Genomic DNA, 5,885 nt, shown 5'->3' on the forward strand with positions numbered 1-5,885 from the left:
TTTAAGACAGCTCACGATGTGCATTATCTTAAATAAAAGGAAATCAGATTTACTCAGAGGCTGGATGTGATTTTTCAGGCTGACTTGTTTCCCAGTCTTTGCTTGAATACTAACACTACTACATAGAAAACCTGTTTCCTGTGTGTTCTTTGTCTTGAGTGAGGTACTGAATGATGGGAACTCATCTGGGAAGTTTTAGGAAGGGATAATATATCTCCTGTAGGGCATAGGTCCTGCTTTCTGAAGGACTTAAACTACAAAATTCTAACTCAGTTTGTATCTTATGCCAGAGCAGCATTTAGCATCCCTTGTGGTGTAAAGACTGTTTTTAGACAGTTTCTTCAAACTTTTTTCATATGTGCATACTATTAAAAGAGCTTCTGGTTATTTAAAAAAAAAATCTAACAGAAAAAGACTCTTAGACTTCTTAAAAGTCAAAGCGTTAGGAGGGGGAGAAAAATAGATTGGCTCTGGGACTTTAGATAAATTCCTTCCATTCTTTTTTAAAACAACAAAACCCACCCTACACATGGGTAACTTGTGATCCACTATCTTTGTTTATACAGAAATACAACAGAGATAACTGGACTTCATGCAGTTAAATAAAATTAACATTGACCTGTAATATGAGTTAAAATTGCATGGCCTAGACTGTTTGCATGAACGATCTCTAATTATTACTGCTGCACTGAAGGGAGTGGAGCAGCTTAACACGGGGTGGAATTTGCAGGTATCCTAGTGTCCTGGTTTCTGCTGGGATAGAGTTCATTTTCTTTCTAGTAGCTGGTATAGAGTTTGGGATTTAGTATGAGAAGAATGTTGATAACACACTAATGTTTTCAGTTGTTGCTAAGTAATGTTTAGACTAAGTCAAGGGTTTTTCAGCTTCTCATGCCCAGCCAGCAAGAAGGCTGGAGGTGCACAAGAAGTTGGCACAGGACACAGCCAGGGCAGCTGACGCAAACTGGCCAAAGGGGTATTCCATACCATGGGACGTCATGCCCAGTATATAAACTGGGGGGAGTTGGCCCAGGGAGGAGGGGGTGGGGTGGACCACTGCTCTGGAACTAACTGGGCATCGGTCAGTGACTGGTGAGCAGTTGCATTGTGCACCACTTGTTTTGTATATTCCCATTCTTCTATTAATATTATTGTAATTTTATTATTGTTAATGTTATTATTTTCTTCCTTTCTGCCCTATTAAACTGTCTTTATCTCAACCCACGAGTTTTACTTTTTCTTTCCCAATTCTTTCCCCCATCCCACTGGGTGTGGGGGGGAGTGAGCAAGCTGCTGCATGGTGCTTAGTTTCTGGCTGGGGTTAAACCACGACACCCAGGTTCACTTCTGTTTCCAGCTAAATAAAAAGCCTTAATGGGTGGCAGCTTGTATGGCAAGTCCTGAACCAGCCCCATCTTTGTATCTTGTCTTAATAAAGCAGTTTTAAGAGATTGCATGAGGTGGGATTAGTGTAGAATGTTTCAGGCCATCTTCTTGGGCTGCCCCAGCTGTCATTAACATCTTAGTATGACTCAGATTTTTGGGTTGTAGCCTAACGTACATGGGTCTTTTGTTTTCTTCCTAATGGTTTTGCATTAGTCTAGAGGGCTTTTGTCTCTCTCCTTTGCAGTCCTGTAATTGCTACTGTGGAGGTGTTTCTTACTACACAAAGTCTGTCATGCAAGGCATGGTATTAACATGTTTAATATTGTTCTTGTCATGTTGTGTGAAGTGTTATCTTCTGTGTTTCAGTTATGCAGCTCTGAAACTATGAAGTTACTATGCTTTAAAGCAGTGACTGTCAATGAAATTGGCATGGTTGACCTTCTAGATCAAGTGCCTATGAGACTTCCCTTCACACCCTTTGCTGTCTCTAGAATAGATGTGAGTTCTTAGGGTAGTATTGGTGCCACTGATGTTTGGATGCATTGTCCTACTCCTGGCAGATGATACTCTCCCTGAGGAGAGCAGTTAAGAGCAGAGGTGTGTGCAATGGCTCTGCCTGTGAAATGGCCATGCAGCAACAGTTCCTGGAACAGCTGATGTTAGCAGAGACTAGATTCCGTAAGCCCCTGTGCTGGCCTGTGTTTAGCTAGGTAGGTACCTTAACAAGTGGCCTGGATTGCTGTAGTGCTATGTTGATGAAAGCTCTTGAAATCCAAGCCCCTATAGTGTCTAGCTTTCAAGTTCTGCTCTAGAAAATAATTCTCCTGGATTATGTCAATATGCCCTGAAGTTAGAAGGTCACTTCTGAAGTCAGTATGTGAACTGTCCTTGCTGATATATGCAAATCTCTTTTGGCATAATTGGTATTTTTGAGGAAGATTTATGCAGGAGCACAGTAGAAATAGCAATATGTAATGAGATGTCCTTCTTTATGAGAAGCCACCAGCTGGTAGACCAGAATAATTGTTTTTACTGTGCCCTAATTTTGCTGAGTTCTGCATTCTTTTCTTTTAAAACTGATTACTCTATTTCCAGTTGAACACTTAGTTCTTTCCTTAGACTTCTGTAACTGATCACGTGGAATTGGTTGATTCACCACTTATTTACTGTACACCATGGTTACTTAGTACACATTCACGACATCACTGGTCTTGGTGAGTCTAAGACTGACTTTATTCTCTTAAACAGTTTTGTCAGCTGCAGTTCTGGCTGCTGTTTTGGGGGAACAGTTTATAGAATCTGTTCGTCAGCTTGTAGTTACAGTCTTTCTACATTTCAGCTAGTCTATGTGACACCTCTTTATGTCCTCCCTTTCCTCTCCCAAATCAGTGTATATGTAGATGTCTGGTTGGACATGGGATAAGAATACTTTAAAATGCTCTTTGAATAATTTTTATAAAATGCTTTCTATTAGAAAGAAGTTTGAGAGCTCTAGGACCTCATGTGAAAAAGCGCCCAAGAACTATGAAGTATATTTGGAAATAACTTTTTCCAAATGTCCTTTCTGAAACATCTTGTTTGATCACACATTCTTTTTTGCCTGTCACCCCCTGCCGCACTGAAATTTCTTGTGGATGGTGAGGCAAATGTCAAAACTGACTTGGGTTCCAGCTTGTGTTTTTTACTGTGGAAATAGTATCTTGACTCGAAATTTAAAGTGATAGTAGTGTTACTGTTCAAGTCTTTAAACAAATAAATGGAAAATAGTATTCAGCTGCAGCACACTGTAACTGATACAAATGCCATTTAGCAGACAGTTTGATAGGCCAGCTTGTATTTCCACCTCACATTCATGCTTGATTGGTTTGAGTGATTGTTTACTTTCCTCTACTTCTAAAGATAACTGGTTCAATGATGACTAGAAGCTTCCCTTGGGCATAAGAGGTAGCTTACAGAGTGGAAGTGGCTACCTGAGGTATGTGGTACAGTGTATTATAAAAGCATTCTATGTAGATTCAGAGTAATCTCACTACTTTCACACCAGATTTTACCAATTGGTATGATAAGATCAGTAGAATTCAGTGATTAGATTATTAATTTCATTTGTACCTTTGTAGTCATGCTGTGTGTGCATGGACAAGATGTAGATGTTACAAAGCAGTTCTCTAATGCTACAATGAGAGAATCTAATGATGGCTTTTCTAGGAGCAATGCTGAAGATGGTACTTGGCTGTTTTCTTGCAGGAATAGTTTTAATCTTGCAGTTCTAGTAAATGGGAATTTGGGACGAATGCCACTAACTTTGTTCTTTAAATCCTTTTTGACCGACTTGGTTCTCTAAATTCTTTTTAAAAGCTTCAAAAAAGCAATAAACTTCTCAGACTACTAGGTGAGAAGGGGAAGGAAAATAAATGAAAGGGTTGTTGTGAACGGTAAAAGCCTCTATGCTGAGCTTTGAGAGGCTTGGAATAAAAAGATTTTGTTATTGCGGTGATGTTCAATGCAGGCTTGTTAAAAGTTAGAGGATAGAAAGTATTTCTTACCAAAGGCTGCAGTTTAGCAGGGAATAATGAAGGGAGGTTTGAATCATTTTGGAGATGTTTAGTCAGGTACTGAGGTAAATAGTAGCTCTGTGAGGGGCAGTAAAAACACATTAACAGTATTCTTGGCACATCAGTATTCTGACCTGTAGAGTGAGGCTCAAATGGAGATAGCAAAATGTCTGGGAAAGGTTTTACAGAAAGAACTTGGGTGATATTTGTAATTATTTTTGCCTGCTGTTCCACTGTTACCATCTTCTTGAAACTTTATTTAACAATGATACCCAGTGTTGTGGGGAGATAATGCGCCAGGCAGAAGAGATAATTCTAAGGAAATGTGTGTTCTGTTTGTCAATCTGGCAGAAACAAAAATGAAGAAGGAGGTGTTGAAGTGCATAGTACTTAAGTGTTTAGGATTTAAAGCTAAACTGTGACTTCTTCCCTGACTAATTAAATAATATAAAAAGCAAATGTGTTTTTCTTGTCAGCATAATGTGGAAAGTATTTTTTTTCTATTAATAGAAAATCTTGAGCTAGTGGAACACTTGAACAAGTTTAAGGAAGACCATGGGACTGCATTGGAAGCTTAGATTGTGATGACTTTTTAAACAGTTTTAACTGTGTAGTGCTTAAACTTGATGGGTAGAATTTCAGTGAAACCCAGTTATGTATAGGAAACTTTATATAACTTTGGTCGTTGCAAACTGGAAGCTCACATAATGTATTAGGAAAGGATTCTGTGCTGTTGCTTTAATCCCCTATATAAACCTCTGTGTGGGTTGATCATGGTATTCACTGAAATTGCTCAGTAGTCTTAACTTCTTGGTGTTAGAATTAAACTTACCTGGTTTTACTTCTGAAAGTGTAGCATGCAAAGCTGCAAAAAAAAAAAAGTTGAGAGGGGAAGCAAACATTCAGTGTGTGAGCTGGATGTAGATTTGGGTGTCTGAGCCTGTGAACAAATGGCTTGAAAAAGAGGTCTGAGTATTCCCATCTCTGTTTTACTGTGGGTGTTGGTTGTGATGTGAGATCCTTATGCTGTTACTTCTTGGTGGTAGGTGAGGTTAGAAGTGGCAGTTGTGGCAAGAAGGTAGAGGGGAAGACCAAAATAGGGGAGCAGATCATGTTTCATGATCAGTTTCAGCCAATCTGTGTTTACAGTCAATGATAGAGTATGTGTTGTGCCTTTATCATTCCTTTTAACTAATATTCTTGAAGCTTTTCAGGCAGCTACATAGGAGTTAAGCAAGCTGAAAACTATCTAGGAGTTTTTAGTGGGGAGGGAGAAGGTATTCGTGACTCCTGTTTTGTTTGGCAGTGTGTAGCGTGCTAAATTTTTAGTGTTGGCACAGAGGGCAAGACTTTGATCAGAATACATTCACAGGTTACCTGAAGATAAGGGGTGGGGAAGGAGATACTAGTGTTTCTGAAAAGGGATGTTTTCATTGCTTGAGCCTCTGAACATAGCAAGTGTTGCTCCTATGTAGAGATCTGTAATTTGTAATGTGCCAGTCAAACTCAGGGATATGTGAAACTAGCTTATAGCATGATACTAATCAGTTTTAAATATGCCCTGTCCTTAGAATTAATGTGGTGTCTTTCTGCTGTCACTAGATGAGGATTACAGTCAATGGTTGTCTCTTTAATGTCATATGCCTTGCAAGGACCAATGTCTGTATTTGACTTCTGTTAAATGTGAGTTACAAGGTATGAACCTCTGTGTATATTTCAGTGCTAAAATAGCTTTTGTCTGGTTTGTACAACTTGTGCATGTATTCCTGTACAACATTAGCAGGTAAAAAGTAAAATATTCTGCAGACTTAAGGTTATTGTCCTCTCACTTTAAACTTTTAGGAAGAGGGTTCCTACTGCTGCAGGAAATACTTGAGAATGTTCTCGTGAATGTGACCTCTTATTTTGGAGTTTGGAGTTGGCACTTCTGCTTTTTGGGAGTAGCAC

Source organism: Haliaeetus leucocephalus, unplaced genomic scaffold (assembly GCF_000737465.1).
Source record: "Haliaeetus leucocephalus isolate CR32 unplaced genomic scaffold, Haliaeetus_leucocephalus-4.0 Scaffold140, whole genome shotgun sequence".
Lineage (NCBI taxonomy): Eukaryota > Metazoa > Chordata > Aves > Accipitriformes > Accipitridae > Haliaeetus > Haliaeetus leucocephalus.